The sequence below is a fragment of the Suricata suricatta genome, chromosome 5, assembly GCF_006229205.1.
Source record: "Suricata suricatta isolate VVHF042 chromosome 5, meerkat_22Aug2017_6uvM2_HiC, whole genome shotgun sequence".
Taxonomy (NCBI): domain Eukaryota; kingdom Metazoa; phylum Chordata; class Mammalia; order Carnivora; family Herpestidae; genus Suricata; species Suricata suricatta.
In genome coordinates, this window is record NC_043704.1 from 13,699,244 (window position 1) to 13,717,318 (window position 18,075).

The following is an 18,075-nucleotide window of genomic DNA, read 5'->3' on the forward strand; positions in this document are numbered from 1 at the left end:
ATATATATATATGGAAGCTATAGCTCTTGCTACCATTGTCCTGGAAATAAGATCAGGAAAATAGCTGGAGATCTCAACATTCAGAATGTGAACATTTGTCTGGCCTGACTTTACAGAGCAGAAGAGGAAGACTGGAGATCTAACTACTTCTTAAAAGGATTTTAGTCAGTCATTCTGCTTATAGAATCACCTTTATTCCCACATCCATAGGTCCCTGATGTCACCAGTTCCTGAGTAACTGGGCTGCTTTCTGCTGTCCCCAGTGGGGGCTTGTGATTCAGCTTTCTCAGCTCTGTTACATCAGTTACCAAACATACATTTGCTTTCCTGCATCCAACCTTCTTGTTATTATTATCACTCCTGTTTCCTTTATCCTGTAGGTTTGAGTCTTCTCTAAAAGACTCAAACTCTTCTCCTCTGCTGTTGTTTTAGGAGGTTTTCAAGAGGGCCTGGAGACTAACCCCTATGTTCCACTTGCCATCTTTGAATAGACATTTCCCCTTCAACTTCTCTCCAGTCAGTGGCCTTGGCTTTAGAGCTTTTCTCTTCCTGTCCTCATCATAGCAACAATCAAATAAGCAAACAATGGCGCTCCTGGGGTTAAGTGTCAGACTCTTGATGTCAGCCCAGGTTATGATCTCACAATTGGTGGGTTGAAGCCCTGTATTGGGCTCTGCACTGACAGTGAGGAGCCTGCTTGGGATTTTCTCTCTCCCTCAAGCATGTGTGTGTGTGTGCACGTGCCCATGTGCTCTCTCACTCTCAAAATAAAGAAACTTAAAAAAACAAGCAAACAAAAATAAAACCAAAGCCCATTGCAATATCCATTGCCATTTAATTAATTTCGTTTTAACATGTAAAGAAAAATTTGCTTCCCTACTTCTCCACCTGTTTTAGATTATGTAACACAGCAATTAAAGGAAGAAGGTGGGGGAAACTCTGAAGTAGGACTTCAGTGGTTCTCCCCATTTCCAGGAAAACAACAGCTGCCAGGCATGTCGAAGAGATCCTGAGTTGTGCAAGCCATCTTGAGGCTGTGCGCTGCCCCCTGGTGGGCCAGCTGGTTCTGCTTTTAGGGTTCCTTGCAAGCTTTCCAAGATGGCAATGTCCAAAGGGAAGTCTAAATACTATTGCCAGAGGTGAGATTTGAACTCAGACCAGGGGATAAGAGGTGCAAAGATGTTCTAAATTTAAGTTATTTTTCATTTCCTATCAATCAGTATGTCTATGCTGGCATCAATCAGTATACCCACTGTGTGTGGCCTCAAAACCATCACTGCAGGATAACAGCTTACTATGTTTCCCACGTCTAGAATGTCATTACCTTAGGCAGAGGGCAAGTACAGGTTTTACGAAAGAAGACACGTCATTCCCCATAAAAGTTGCCACCAGTCATTTCACCCACTACCTTCTACAGCTGTGCTGTTCCAATATGGTAGCCACTAGCCACATGGGACTGCTCAAATTTCAGCTGATTAAAATTAAAAATTGAGTTTCTCCATCACTGTAGTCACATTTCAAATGCTTAACAGCCACACGTGCCTCTCATATCGGACAGCACAGATAGAGAACATTTCCATCGCTGCAGAAAATTCTATTGGAGAGCGTTGGTCTAGAGCTCCTAATGGTGCCAGAAACTTTCTTTGATTCTTACACACTGAATTAATCACAGTCTCATCTATGTTCCTACAAGTCTTTGTTCCCTCCCCTGCCACCACATTTATCACAATCTGGCTTGAAATGCAGCTAGTTAAATAATAGGCCTGTCTCTCCCACTTGACCATAAGCTCATGAGGGCTGGGACCAAGCTTGTGTCATTTGCCATTATTCCCAGCACCTAGGGACAGAGACTAGCACAAGTTTCTGAATAAATGTGCTGAGTCTAATGACTGAACTGTCATTCAGTGCAGGAATGAAATCTCAGTTTTGTATTGTCCACAGTTCCTTGAGCCAAGAGGGAACCTCAGGAAATGTCTGTTGGATCGTTGCATGCTCTCATGCCTGCCAGCCTTAGAATGTAGCTTAGAATCACTAAGACAAAAAGCCAGATTGCTGTGTCCCCCAAGCCCCCAAACTTGCTAAGCTCCCCCTCACCTGTGTCCTTGCACATTTTTGTCTCCTGGGGCTTTGCCACATCCCGTCCGGTGTCTCCCTGCTTTGTAGCCCCCATCTTGCATCCATGAGGCAGGTCTGATCACATGCTGCCCAACCCCCGTGCACACACATGCACACACACACTCAGGCTAACACATGTGCATTTCATGCTTGTCCTTTGACCTCCTCTCTCCTCCCTCCTCACACCCAGATGAGTGGTTTCTGGACTACGATGTGTGTATCCTCAGGAGTTGTCCAGTGTGATGGATCCTCTGGAGAGCAGAGAAAAAATGTTTGTACTTCTGGGTTTTTATATTTATTTTATTTATCTTTTAAATACTGATTTTTGAGAGAGAGCAAAAGCAAGGGGCAAAGAGGGGGAGGGATAGAAGATACAAAGCAGGCTCTGTGCTGACAACAGACAGCCCAACACGGGGCTCGAAATCACGTACTGTGAGATCATGACCTGAGCCAAAGGCAGACACTTCACCAACTGAGCCACCCAAGGCACCCCTCTGCTTTTTTCTTTTTTAAATCTCACCATTTAAAATGGCCATACTCTGCCGTATGTTTTAATATGTCAATAATATGTTATGGTAGTCATTGTATGCTTTTTAATAAAATAAATGCACATATCTGGAGTATGACCTAACTTATTTTTATTGATAGGAGTGTGCTTGCAAAAAGGCAACTGTCCTAGGCTCCTTCGTGCCATTCCTCGTGGTCTTGCATTTCGAGGACCAGCAAGAGGTCCCTCCTTCCTGCACGCTCCAGTCAACTTGGTCCTGGGCCCCGGCAGATTTTTAGGGCACTGATATAGAGCCCTTACCAACCCCTATTGTCTTCCGTGTTTGAATTCTTATAGTACCTCCCAGTGAGACGCTGTCCTTGTTCTTGGAATGCTTTGGATTGTTTTCAGTGACTGGCTTTGTCTTTCTAACCAAGTGACAAATTGCATGAGCAACTTCACATGTATTTTGTCCTGGAGACCCTCTTAGAATGGAAGGGTAGAGACAGTACTCAGCCCAGTCGCATTTTATAAATAAGGATACGGAGTCAGGAAGGTCAAGCGACCTGCTCAGACACACATACCGGTAAAAACCAGCCCTGGTCATAGATGGGGACCACGGATTTGCACAGAGATAGCTCAGCTAATGTAAGAAGGACCATGCATCCTAGAATCTCCACTCCAGCTCTGTAAAAGCAGCTGAAAGCCAAGGTTATGTGTTTCCTCCCGCCTTCAGCTTGCCAGGCTGGTCGGTGAGGATGAGGCTTGAAGGAAGTCTACATACAAAGGAGGTGTCAGCTGCTAACATGACAAAAGATAAAAGCCAAGGTCATGGCCTTCTAATGGCAAACCAGCCTATTAGGTTAGCATTATGTGTCTCCAATGTCAGAGCTGGGCCTGGTGGAGATTTGATTTTTTATTACTCAGGAAGTCCCTTACTTGAAAATGAGAGAAACCTCTAGCAACTGCTGGAAATCCCTTCTTTTAAAATAAGAAGAAGAATTTTCACCTACGAAAGTTGGCTCTATGCTCTCTGTGACCTTCGGCCGGCTGAGGCGCAGAGCAGGTAGATGAGTAGAACCTGTGGGCATTAAAAAAAAAAAAAGATTCGAATCAAATGTAAATGATGATCCCATTAAATAATGATTTTCCTTCGAACTCAACAATACACATTTCTCAGACTTTGCGATTAGCCCTGTGTCAAACTTTGGCTCTTAATTTTTTTAACAGTTAATTTATGATATTCCGCAATCATTTTAGAATTGGGGATTGGATTTTTTTTCTTTTCTTTCTTTTTTTTTTTTTTTTTGTTAAGTACTGACCAAAAAAATCTTGCTGCATTCAGTCTCCTGAGAATGTTGGGTCGAGTTTTTTGATCCCTGTGGCTCATTGATTTGCGGGCTGATGTAGTGCGAGGGTCCTTATTAGTGGCGTCTGTCCTTGCTGTAATGTTTTTGTTATTTTTCCTCATTTGTTCACTCTGACATCATGTCATTACAGAATGGTGCTGTTCAGGCCCTGCCTGGGCTGTTCGTTAGCGTGTGTTTAATGAGCAGCTTAATTGAGCTGTCTAGTAGGCCACCTGTCGCCCTCCGGACTTATTAACATACTAATGGCCCGACATTGTATTCTCTGACAGGCAACAGGGCTTACTGATTTGATGTCTGGACATGAGGATTTTATGCAGGAATGAGAGTGGGCATTGGGAAGGAGGTTTAAAAAACGCAAATTAACTCTTTGGTATCTCTGTGTTTATGGCTCTCTTATGGAAAAAAAAAAAGGGAAAAAAAAGTTCAACCCATTGCAGGCCAGGAAAGCCTGTTCTGGGGAGGAAGGCTGGCCGGGTTGTGGTTCTCCAGGAGAAAATATGCTCGCCAGAGAAGAGCAGGCTTTGTTTAAGTTACAGTATTATTGTTGGGGAACTACTTCAAAGGGGAGGTCTGCAGCCCCTGGGGAAAGTTTTGCTCCTAGACTTTTCTCCACTGGGGCTGAGCAAATGAAAAGCAGCAATGCCCCGTCCGAGGGACGTGAGTGTGGTCTCTGCTGTCCCTGCCTTTTGAATCTTGCCGAGGACACATCGTGAACACCCGGCTCCTGGGGTTGGGGGAGGGGGAGGGCTTGGAGAGAAGGCCACAGCTCACACATACGTGTTGGCCAAGAACACTTCTGTTTGTGCTTCTCTTCTGTGTGGTCGGCTGTTACCCCCGCCCCCCTGCCACTACCTTCCTTGCAGACGTGGGAGGAAGACCTTGTGTCCCGGGAGATTTCAAGGGAGTCGGTCTAGAGCATGGGCCCTCCTGGAGGGGCCAGACATTGCTCTTCTGTCCCCTTCACTCCTCTCCTTGGCCGTCCCCTCCTCCTATAGTGTCTGCACTGAGAACAAGCATATATATCATTGTAAAGAAGAGCCACCTTTAAGATTTCAGGAAGGGGTCATGGCAGAGGTCTGAGCTTGGAGGTGGCAGGGTGACAGCTTGTGTGGAAGAGCCTCGTCTGGGGGCGGGGGTGGCCACAGTGGCCCCCAGGCCCAAGGCTCCAGTCAAGTCAGCGCAGGAGCTCTGGAAGGCTGGGGCTACAGAGAGAGCCAGAAGGTGTTCTGGGGGTGGCTGGCTGGAAGCGGCATTCCAGAACTTGGCATGGGCAACCTGCCGCCCGCAGACCTTTCTGGGCGATCGTGAGTGGTTCACTCCGCCTGGGTTCTGAGCACAGGAATGCCAGGAGTGTTGCCTGTCCTTGCTAGCACCCAACCAGGGTGGAGGAGGGAGGGGAAAAGGGAGGAGGGGGAGGAGGAGGGAGGCGGAAACCCACATACTATCTATCTGTTCACTTTCTTGTGTGTGATGGTGATGATGATGATGATGATGATGATGATGATGAAGCCAAGCCTTTTATACACATGATTTCTTTTTTTTTCTATCCCAGAGTTTCTCTACTTCAGCACGATTGACACTTTAAGTCACATGGGTCTTTGTTGTCGGGGACTAGCCTGTGCTTTGCAGAATGTTGAGGTGCCTCCCCAAACTCCACCCACTAGATGCCAGTAGCAAACCCCAGCCTGACTGTGCCCATCAAAGATGTCTCTAGACATTGCAAATGTCATGGCGGGGGGCGGGGGGGGGGGGGAGGAAGTTGCCCCCAGTTCAGAAACATTTCTCTAGAGGTAGGTCTGCTCTTCTCAGTTAATAAATGGGAAGCAAACGCTCAGAGTATAAATGGGAAGTAATGGGACTCCAACACTCATAGCTAATACGTAGGAGGCCGAGCAGGGGCTAGACCCAAGTCTGTTGGATCTCACATCCCAGATCCTTCCTTTGCACAATCCTTCCTGGGCATGATGAGGGTGGATCTAGTTGTGACCAGAGAACAGGTCAGCTGTCTGCATCCCCAGCGCTGGCCATGGAAGAGCTATCATAATTTGGGTATTTTGCTAAGGATTTTGTACATCATCTTTTAAAGTCTTCTTAATATCCCTGTGAGGTAGGTACTATTATTATTCTGTTTTAAAAGATTAGAAAACTGAGGCTCAGAGGAGTGGAGTAACATGTCCAAGATCACACAGTTGGTAGGAAGTGAGAGTCTCATCCCGATTCTCTCTGGCTTCAAAGAACCCGTGTTTTCTGCTCTGGCATCCGGAATCTCAGCCATCTGCACTAGAGACCCCATCCTGTGATCCATTCTCCTATGTTGCCACATAGAAGGAGCATTTTTCCCTTTATTTCCCTGACCAATCGGCGTGCTGTGCCTGGTACGTTACCCAAGACACGAGTGATGGTTTATTTCATGTTTAACCTGACTGGCCCCGGGTAACTAGATGTTTGATCAAAATTATTCTTGGTATGCCTGCGAGGGTATTTCAGGATGAGCCTAACATCTGAATCAGTAGACTGTGCAAAGCAGACCGCAGCTCCTGATGCAGGCTCCGTCCAATTGGTTGAGGGTCTGAGTGAAACAAAATGCTGAGCCTCCCCTAAGTAAGACTTCGAACTGAGACATCGGCTTTTTCCAGCCTTTGGACTTGAACGGAAACATCTAATCTCCGCAGGTGTCACACCTGCTGGCCTTCAGACTAGAACTACAGCATTGGCGCTCCTGGGTCTCCACTTGTTGAATCCCCTTCCAGACCTTGACCATTGGCAGCCTCCATACCCATGTGAACAAATTCCTTATAATAAATCTCTTTACGTACATATACATTCACATACGTATATACATATTCATATACATGTATACATACATACACACACATATACATGTACACATATGTGTGGTTATATACATGTATACATCCCATTGGTTCTGTGTCTTTGAAGAACTCGAATACAACATTTTGCTCAGCTTTTATACGTGGTAACTTGTCATATCCCATATTGAGCATTTGTCTCGTTTTGTTTTAGGACTGACTTGTAACCAGTATCTAGCTGTTTTTAATTTTTTTTAATGTTTATTTGTTTTTGAGAGAGACCGAGTGTGAGTGGGGGAGGGGCAGAGAAAGAAGGAGACACAGAATCTGAAGCAGGCTCCAGGCTCTGAGCTGTCAGCACAGAACCTGCCACAGGGCTTGAACTCACGAGCTGTGAGATTATCACCTGAGTTGAAGTCAGATGCTTAACCACCTGAGCCACCCAGGCGCCCCGCTAGCTGTTTTTTAAAAATGGAGTCTGAGATTAAGGATGTCAAACATCTCATAATAATGTTGGCCATCGAGACAACTTATCCCTCTGAGCTTCTTTCTGGGTGAACTCCTCTATTGTGGTCTTTCGGTTCATCAATTCTCTCTTTAGCCTTCCAATCTAGAGTTTCTCCTTCCCTATTAAGCTTTCTAAATTTCAGTGATAAGCTGCTTTATGCCCAGGGTTTCTGAATGGCTCTTTTTCATACCCATCTGTTGGTTTTCTGTTTCTGCCTGGCTCAAATCCTTAATTTTGTATCTTCTTCATCCTTATTACTTCTTCCTTTAACCCTTAGAAGATATTCAGCTAGTAGTTTTAAGAATCTTTTTCAGATGACACTATTATTTTTATTTTCTCTAAAGTGATTTCATCTCCTGACCATTGATTTTGTTGATTTGGTGTGAGTTCATCGAGAATGAGTTTATTTCTGTTTTGTTTCATTTTATTGTAGTTGGAGGGGCCCTACACTCACCATTCTCTTTTGAGTGAGGGTTGGGATTGAGCAGGGGGAGGTTGGTGTTTTCACCTGCCCCCTGTGATCTTCTTTTCAGAACCACATCTTCCAGTGGGTTCTCAGAGCGTCCATCATAGGGAGAGAACTGGGAATTTTGTAGTCATAGTCACTGAGTCATTTGGTAAAATGCCCAGATCCTGGCTGCACGTCTTTGTTTTTCTTCATTTTAATAGGAGTGCATCTGCGATTTAGGCAGTGGTGGATAGAAGCATGTTTCATCCATGACTCCATCCCTGCTTTACATGAGGCATTTGGAGTTTCAGCCAATAAGCTCCTGCCTCCTCCGCAGGCTGGAAGCTTCCGTCCCATTTTCTGTCGTGTGGTTCTGAATCGTGGAGGTGTTATCTGTTTTGAGCGTGGCAATTTAAGAAAATCTATCATTAGTCTGTGTTGGTGCCAATGGAAGGCTCAGAGCATGAATCTTGATGGAGCTTAGTATTCCCTGCTGGATGTGTGTCTTACCGCCATTCTACAATGTCATATTGAAAATCCCCTGCAGGGACTCGTTGCCCGCTGGTCATCTTGGCTCACAAAGTGCTCCAAAGTGTGGGCTCGGCCAGCTTGCTTGAGGTCAAATCCCACATCTACTACTTACCGGTTATGGAAACTTGGGCCAAGTTGTCTAATGCTTTATAAGGCCTTATTTTCCTCATGAAATATATCAGTTGTGTAACTTCCCAACGTGGTTATGAGGATTAAAAATAATAATCCATGTAAAAGCACTTCCCGCAGGTCTGGCACATAGTCAACCCTCCATAAATGTCTGCTGTGTTTATTATGGTGGGTGTCACTGCTTGGTTTGAATCAAATATCCAACTTCAGAGAATCAGGATTTTTTGGAAAGAGTCCGATGACCTGAAAGGCAAAAGAGAGAAATGCCAAGAAATGAATTCACTGCTAAGTTTCATAAGGCTCTTTTGTATGTGTTATCTGTAGTCCCACAATAAATCAGTGCTTTGTGTTTTCCATTTTACAGAGAGAAAATTGAACCACACACTTTTTAAAAACTATTATTACTGTACACGTTTGCTGAACAGTCAGCCCATGAATGAAAAGTTACACACAGCTGATGCTTTTGGGGGCACCAACAGCGCCATGATTTCTTGGAAAGAGATTGGGAAGCCACCCTAAGGAAGCCCTGGTGTTCCCCCGGGGGAACTGGGAGCCCCATTTCCCAGATCCGTCAATGTTGCTCTGCTGTCGGGGGTCCCGGGCGTCCGGGATCACACAGGCATATGTTCTCCAGCTTTGATGCTGGGAAACCGAGGGGGTGTCTGTTTCCTCCTCCACATCCAACCGAGGGGGTGTCTGTTTCCTCCTCCACATCCACCTCACGTCACCTCTGCTCTGCTCTGGGCTCCGCCTCCGGGTTACGCCCGCAGGCTCCACGGGCTACATCCTCCGGCTCCGCTCCTGGCTGGGTTTGGCCAATAGGGAGGGCGGCCAGCCTTTTAGAAAGTCAAGCTGGGACACAGCCATGTCAGAATAAAGAATAACAGCTAAAGACTAAGGAACAATCACCACCTGCAGTAACATAATATACAAGAAATACTCAGATCCTTCTGTGTGACTCCTTTTACATGGAAACATGAGAAATAAAAAGGTACATCAAAGGGAATATAAGCGATGATATTGTAATAGTGTTGTCGGTAACCAGCTACACTTGTGGGCACAGCGTAACGTAGGGACTTGTCCTGTCGCTGTGTCGTACACCCGAAACTAACGTGACGTGGTGTGTCAGCCAGACTTCAGTTAAAAAAAGAGTGAGAAAAGGGGGGAAATATAAAAAATAAGTACCTGAAATTATGTATTATTCTATGTTGCTCACTTTCCTGTTACATAAATGCTACTATTGAAACAAAACAACAGTAAGACCAGCAATTTAATAATAATTAGTAGCCGGAGTGATTAAACAATAATGTATGTGAGAAAATAAAACAATACTTTGATCATGTTTCTTTCTGTCCTCTGATACAGCAATTTATTTTAATTCTATTGGGTATTTAAATTTTGTAGGCTATATTAAGATACATAAATGTAAGACTTTTACTTATTTTTAAAAAATTTTTAATGTTTATGTATTATTTTGAGAGACAGAGGGTGCACAGGGGAAGGGCAGAGAGAGAGGGAGACACAGATCTGAAGCAGGCTCCAGGCTCTGAGCGGTCAGCAGAGAGCCTAACGTGGGGCTTGAACTCATGGACAGTGAGGTCATGACTTGAGCCGAAGTTAATGCTTATCCAACTGAGCCACCCAGGCGTCCCCATAAATGTAAGACTTTTAGAGGGAAAATAAAAACACTATAAGACTACTTAAGTATTTATATTTAATATTGTGTGACAATGGTATGTGTCTTTCTGTCCAGTGATATGGTGGGATATTTTTACTCTCTTTTTTAAAAAAATTTTTATGTTTTTTATTTTATTTTTGAGAGACAGAGAGAGACAGCATGAACAGGGGAGGGTCAGAGAGAGAGGGAGACACAGAATCTGAAATAGGCTCCAGGCTCTGAGCTGTCAGCACAGAGCCTGACACAGGGCTCGAACCCACGAACCTTGAGATCATGGCCTGAGCTGAAGCCAGAGGCTTAACCGACTGAGCCACCCAGGGGCCCCAAGTTTTACTCTTTCTGTTTCCTCCTTTGCTAATACTTCTCTGAACTGCCCTCAGCCTTTAGGACACCCTGCTTTTTCTCATATGTAGTGATAAAACTGAACATAGTCAAAAGAAAATTCACTTTGAAATCACAGCTTTTCTCTTATGAGGCCCACATTACCCTGATGCTGGACATCAGTCAAGGTGATGACATCGAGCTAAATATCTTTTCAGCAAAAGCATTTGAACATGAAATGCTCCCTTACTACTGAATTAATTTTACATGTTTCTTGGCTGGGCTGGGAGGCCCGGTTGGTCCGGTCAAACACCACTCTAGACGTTGCTTTGAAGCTATGTTTTATATGTGCTTAGCATTTTTTGGAGGGGGTGGGGTAGAAAGAGAGAGAGAGAGAGAGAGAGAGAGAGAGAGAGAGAAAGAGAGAGAATCTTAAGCAGGCTCCCTGCCCAGTGCAGAGCACAACAAGGGGCTCAATCTTGCGAACTGTGAGATCATGATGTGAGCTTAAATCAAGAGTAAGATGCTCAACCAACTGAGCCACCCAGGGGCCCCTAGATGTGATTAGCATTTATTAGCAGTAGGCTTTGAGTAAAGTAGATAACCCTTATGATCTAGGTGGGCCTCATCCAATCAGTTGAAGGTCCTAAGAGCAAAGGCTTAGATTTCTTAAAATCTGTCTCTGTCTCTCTTCTGTTTCTGTAGAGAACCTTATCAACAGCAAGTTTTTAGACGTGCAAGAATTTGTCTCCAGTTCTCCAAAAATGCCCATCCACTTTCTATCCACTGGCTTGTTTTGGTAGACCAGCTAATGCACCCTATAAACTCATTATGTGGGTACCCATGTCCAAAAGGTCCATTATTTTATGACGCAGAAGCCCTTTATATGGCACAGGATAAATCACTTTTTCTTGGGGATAACAGTGTTCAAGCACAGATATAGCTTTAACTTGGGAAACTTTAAGTTATGATACAAATGAGTTACAGGTTTTGTAAAAAAAAAAAAAAGTTAAGAAAATCATGTTGCCCTATACTAGGGATTTAAAAAAATTTTTTTTTAATGTTTTATTTATTTTTGATACAGAGAGAGACAGAGTATGAGTGGGGGAAGGTCAGAGAGAGAGGGAGACACAGAACCGGAAGCAGGCTCCAGGCTCTGAGCTAGCAGTCAGCACAGAGCCTGACGCGGGGCTCGAACCCACGAATGTGAGATCTGACCTGAGCCGAAGCCAGAGGCTTAACCGACTGAGCCACCCAGGTGCCCTCTAGGGATTTTTTTTTAAGTTCTCAAACAGTCTTATTAAAAAAGCAACTTTAAAAAAAACTATGGGGGCGCCTGGGTGGCTCAGTCGGTTAAGCGTCCGGCTTGGCTCAGGTCATGATCTCACGGTTTGTGGGTTCGAGCCCCGTGCCAGGCTCTGTGCTGACAGCTAGCTCAGAGCCTGGAAACTGTCTTCAGATTCTGTGTCTCCCTCTCTCTCTGACCCTACCCGGCTCGCGCTGTCTCTTTCTGTCTCTCAAAAAAATAAAAACAAAAAAATAAAAAAATTTTTTAAACTATGGGCTTTGGTCACAACATCCACAGAACCTAGAACAACTCAGGTGTAGTTCATTCTATGCTATACTCCTTACGGCTCCTTCACAGATCATCCAACAGGTTTTGATAGTAAGCATTTTCATTCTGTTTTGCTACAATCCCTTCCTCCATCCCCTTCCTTAATGTCTTTCCAAATTAAAGAAACACATTCTTCTTGTCCCAGACTTTGAAAGTAGGATTTTGCAACAGGCCAGCATCTTGTCCTGTGATGGGTAAGAATGACAGCCGTGTTCCAGGCACAGGGCTAAGGGGGCTGTCTCCTATTTTTCTCAGGTCACAAATCTCATGAAGTGCTTCCACATGTTTTGAGAAAACTACAAGTTGACCAGAAACTTCCATTACAAAAGCATCCATATCCCCAAGAGGAAAATCACATCCCCCAAATGCAGGACAATCATCAAGTAAGATCTTTTCATTTTCTTTGGTAAGAAGTTTCTAGAGTGGAAGAGATTTGCTGAAATTTATGTTTGGCCCCAAATGTGCAGCTAGATTCACAAAGTCTAGCATTTATTTGGACAAGGTATCAACAATTTATATTCTCTGCAGTTTCATAAAACGCTTCACGGAATTCAAGAAGAAGATCTGGAACTCCAGGTTTGATAGATCAGTACCTACGAGGTAGGGAGAACGTTTTCTTGGTTTGCTAAGATTTGGTGCATCCTTTGTCATACTGTGGAAAGCATGACTGTTGGTGAGCTATGAAAAAAAAATCAACTCTACCCTGTAAGGGACCAATGTCTCTCTTATCGAAATTTCCCCTTTTGTGGAGTTCCTGGGTGGTTCAGTTGGTTGAGCATCCCACCTTGACTTGGGCTCAGGTCATGATCTCGTGGTTCGTGAGTTCGAGTTCCTGCGTTGGGCTCTACATTGGTAGTGTGAGCCTGCTTGGGATTCCCTCTCTCTGCCCCTCTCCTGCTTATGCTCTGTCTCTCTCTCTCAAAATAAATAAACATTAAAAAGAAATTTCCCCTTTTCTATCCCTACATTTTGGGGGGAGGGTATGGCAGTGGGCTAGCACCCAAATACCATATCACTCAAAGTTTCCAGCTTAACAGAAGAGTGGATGGTCTGCTGAAGGCTCAGGGACAGTACTAGCTGAGAGATGACAGGCTGGAGGTCACAGTGCTGTCTGCACCTGTCCCACATGCCTTCAAGGACGGCCACTATCTGGGGCCATCTTCCTCTTAGCCAGGATGCCCTGGGCTGGGAAGCCAGCAGGGGGAGATGAGCGTACCCCTCCCACTATTATAACTATTGACCCTCTGAAGGGAAGTTTACTTCCATCCCTCTCACCTTGGAGTTGGAAGGTTTGGAATTTGCCAGTGCCTGTGATGGTCAGTTTAATGTGTCAGCTTGGCCAGGCTCAGCCCGTGATTTAACCAAACACAAGCCTAGGTGTTACTGTGGATTCTGTAGAGGTGATTGACATCCATAATTCATCTGGGTGGGCCTGATTTAATCAGTTGAAAGGCCTTAAGAGCCCAGCTGAGGTGTCCCTGCAGAAGGAGAAACTCCCCTGTGAACTGAGACATTAGCTCCTGTCCAAAGTTCTAGCGGCAGCCCCTCCCGCCGGCCTGCCCTGTGGCGCTCAGGCTCACCCAGCCAGCCTCCACACTCACGCCGCCAATTCTTTGCAACAAATCTCTTAATATTATAACCTACTTGTCTGTTTTTCTTCTTTAAAAATGTTACGTTTATTTATTTTTGAGAGAGAGAGACAGAGCATGAGCAGGGGAGGGGCAGAGAGAGGGAGACACAGAATTCGAAGTAGGCTCCAGGCTCTGAGCTGTCAGCACAGACCCTGATGTGGGGCTGGAATTCACTAACGGTGAGATCATGACCTGAACTGAAGTCAGAAGCTTAACCGACTGAGCCATCCAGGCACGCCTTGTTCTGTTTTTCTGGTGGGATTCCGACTGATACAGCATCCAGGGGGGAAATGGTTCCCCCAGGGAGCCAAGACGTGGTTGTTTCTTAGGGATTCTCATGTTACCTAATCAACGCAGAGAAGGAAGGGGATCACTGTGTTGGCCTTGGTTATTGATTCCAATAACCATGGGACAAATCCCCTAAGGGGGGATCCAGTTGCATTTGCAGGTCCCAGAAGATTCTAGGATACTTCCCAGTACTTCCTGGTCCAGGAGTCCTGGACAATGGAAAGAGAATCACGAAGGACTCAGATCCCTCCAGAAGGAAGGCTCAGGTGATTAGCCTCCTTGAAGCTGGTGTAAGAGAGAGGAACACAGAAGGCAGAGGGTGGAAGGCAGCTACGGTGTCCATCCTGGATTTGGATATGCTACAATGAAGAACCGTGTCAGCTGTATAAATTCACCATTCCCTGGTCTTTTCCTTGTTACCTAACATGAGGGGCACTGGCGGTGACTAATATTTTAGGTTTCAGGTAGGAGTCTGGCTGAACCAATGTCACCCCACAATGGTACAGTAACTGATGGGGACTCTGTGCGGTCCTGTGTTGAGGACGCACATGTTTCAACTGGACAAGGAACAAGAGCACAAACTAGAGGTCAGAAGGGGTGGCCCATGCTGGGCATCTTCTGTTTGCACCCCCACCCTGCCCCCCATCCCCGTCTACATCCACCTGCTCTGCACCCAGGATGCTGATCTCCATCTTCCTGTGGTCCTCAGTCAGTGGGGCCAGAGGGGAGAGGGAGCTTGGGGTGGGAGGTGAGACCCTGTGTTCTCCTGATCCCTCTCTGAGGTAGCTGCAGGCTGGAGTCCCTCCAGATCGGCGGGGGTCAGGGGTCGCCTCCACCCAGCCCCTGTCTCCATGTTGTGCCTTTGGGCCTGAGGGGGATAATGGCGTCCACCTCTGTTGCCAGCCGAGGGACGCGGCACTCACCCTGCGGTCTGCTTCCCCCAGCCCATACCCTGTGACTTGTCTCCTACTGAACTTGCCCCAAATACCACCGCGCGTGGGTGCTGTTTCTTGCTTGCACTGATTCATATAGGACGACTTAAAGCTCTCCAAGGATTTCTCCAAAGATGATCAACGACTCACAGACTGGAAAGGCCTGAGACCACTTTCCTTTCACAGATGGGACAAACTGAGGCCAATAGCGGTGAAGTGATAAACCCAAGGTCATTTGGTCAAGCAGAGGCAGGACAGAGCCCGATCCTGATCTCCTGGCCCCTCCTTCCTTCAGCCTCTGTCTCTGTGAGTGACCCTCGGGCTATCCTGGGCGTTAGGAGCCCTTTGTAAGTTCTTCTAAGGTGAAGAAGATAACCACAAGGATGAAGTCCGACAAGATGAAAGGCTGGGGGGAAATGTTTGCTTTCTGAAGACCTTCAAACCACATGGGGAATAACTCTATATAAGCAAAAATCAGCAACAGTCAGTGTAAGGTGGCTTTTGGGGCTCCGCCCTGAGCACGAGGGGTGAAGCTCGTCTACCACCGATTCCCACCTCAGTCCACCTCTTTGTCCCCTGCTTCCTCTGTCCCCAGCAGCTGCCACTGAAGTGCCTGTAGGAACCCCTGGTGAGAGTCACCTGCTAACTGAGGAGTTAATGGATTTTTCGAGCACATCATCCAAGCAGTTTACAGCAAGTGAGAGAATTCTCGGTCAGTGTGGGCTTCCAGAAGTACGTATGTGGTGAGTGTGAAGACGCAGCAGTTTTTTCTCAACCAGAGCAACCTCCTTCCCCAGGGCCAGCCGTGGGGACTCACTGAGGGGACACGATGATCTCTGGCATCTCGCCATTCCTTTGTATCCTTAGAGGTTATAATCTTCCCCTGCCCTTGGGTAGACGTTCCTGCAGGCCTCGGGAACTGGAGTGCTGCTTTAGGTGACACACACTGCCTCCTGTCAGATAGTACAATGTCCACGTCATACATGGCTCACAATTCCAGCCACCATGTGCCATTGACCCTTCTCAGCCACCAACTGCATCCCGAACTGCTTCAGGCTGGAAGCCACGCCCTCCGCAGGTGAAGCGGGCTCATTCGTTTTCTTCTTCACCCCCTTACACCACTAAGCGTCCCCCCATCTCCACATCTTTGTCACCCAGTTTCTGTCGTGTCCAGAGTGCGAACAGCATGGTAGCGAGGGGATAGCCAAGGTCTTATTCACTGGAGGCTGCTTCATATTTTAGCCAATTCTTGATTTTTGTGTGTCATTTGCTTTGAAGTCATTCCAAATTTACAGAAAAGTTGCAAGAATAGTCCAAAAACTTCCATAGTTGTAATATCTCTTTACCAAAATTGACCGATGATTCACATTCTGCCTCATTTCCTTTATCATCTCTCTCTCCCTCTCCTCTTTCTCCCCTATCACCTAAAATTCACCTTCCCCCTATTTTTCTAAACAGAGTTAGTTGCAGACATTAACCCCTTTACCCACAAACATTTCACTATTTCCCAAGATCATGAACGTTCTCTGACATAAAAACTGTAACTGTCTAATTTTTTTAAAAGTTCACATCAATATAATACTATTATCAAATGTATAGTCCATATTGAAATTTTTCCAGTCATCCTAAAAATGTTCTTTATGGGAAAATTTCCCCCCACCCAAACTCCAGTCCTAATCATGGATGAATGTAGTTGCCATGTGCCCTTAGTGTCTGTTAATCTGGAAAATTCCTCAGTCTTTGAGCAGTGTTCATGACATTGACAGTTTTGAGGAGCACAAGGCAGTTGCCTTGCGGGCAACCACAATTTGGGTTTGAGCTGAATAGGGTCAGGGTCTGGGTTTTGGGCACAAGCCCTGGGTAAGTGATGTTTGTCCAGCTCATGCGCCACACATACTCAGGACACATGACGTCAGTTTGTCTCGTTATGAGTGACATCAACATAGGTCACTCGGATAGGGTGGCGCCTGCAAGGTTTATCCATTGTAATTACTCTGATTCCCTTTGTAATTAATAAATAGCCTAAATTAATAAATACTGAGGAGGTACTGCCAGGCTACCTTGTTCCTTTTCAACTACCACTCAATAGTTTTAGCGTTCATCAATGACTCTTGTCTTAAGCCCCAGATCAGATGTCAAATCAGTCTGGTTGGAGGTGGGGCGGGGGGACTCACCTTCTCCAGTGAGAAGTTCTTATGGATTAGAGCTGTCACCGGCGCCTGAGGCAGGGAGCCACTGCTCCTTCTTAGAATTTGATTCCTGTATGGGTACCAGACTCACCCCCTAAAAGCCCATGAGAAATGCTTTCTGTTGGTCAGTCTCTACGATGTGGCAGAATCACCAGAGGGACAATCAGATATCTACCTTTATTTTTAATTTATTTTATTTTATTAATGTCTTTTATTTATTTTTGAGAGACAGAGAAAGACAGTGAGAGCAGGGGAGGGTCAGAGAGAGAGACGGAGATACAGAATCTGAAGCAGGCTCTTGGCTCTGAGCTAGCTGGCAGCACAGAGCCCGGCACAGGGCTTGAACCCACAAACTGCGAGATCATGACCTGAGCTGATGTCGGACCCTTAACCGACTGAGCCACCCAGGAACCCTGGGTAGGTTTTAAAATATAGGGTTTAGTAATATTCTGTAAGGATGGCTATTTTGTAAAAATCACACTGTTTATATTCTTTTTTTTTTCAATCATGAAGTTTCATTTATTCTAATACATTCCATTTGTTATAACTGGAGAGTTAAGTCTTTTCCATTTGTAAGAGACTCTTATGTTCTAGATAACATTATTTTGGTTGTTTTCTTTGCAGTTTTCACCCTGATGTTCTCTTGAAACTTTGTAAAGCAAAGATCCTTAATTTTGATATATTTATCAATATTTCACCTTACGTTTGGTGCACACTGTTTATTTTCTAAATATCAGTTTAAAATTTGTTTTATTTCTAAGATCATGTGCCCTCAGGGAAGAGCAGTTGTCTGAGTAGTACACTACTCCCACCTATTGGCAGCACCTCTAATTGCAGGCAAAGTACTGTGTGTGTGTGTGTGTGTGTGTGTGTGTGTGTGTGTGTGAGAGAGAGAGAGAGAGAGAGAGAGAGAGAGAGAGAGAGAGAGAGAGAGAGAGAGAGAGAAAGAGAGAGACAGGGGATTTTTATTTTGACAAGGGAAATTAAAATTGCAATACCATCCCAACTGACCATAAGGGAAAA

The 18,075-nt window shown here is 45.5% G+C and overlaps 1 long non-coding RNA gene across 1 annotated transcript in view; it reads left to right on the plus strand.

The window, feature by feature from the left end:
- The window catches only part of LOC115291551, an 18,353-nt gene extending 2,752 nt beyond the window's left edge, over positions 1–15,601 (plus strand). The window contains exons 2-4 of the long non-coding RNA XR_003908531.1: positions 12,268–12,395; positions 15,050–15,169; positions 15,462–15,601. This is a non-coding gene — a long non-coding RNA (uncharacterized LOC115291551). The remainder of the gene's footprint in view (positions 1–12,267; positions 12,396–15,049; positions 15,170–15,461) is intronic.
- Positions 15,602–18,075: the final 2,474 nt, after the last annotated feature.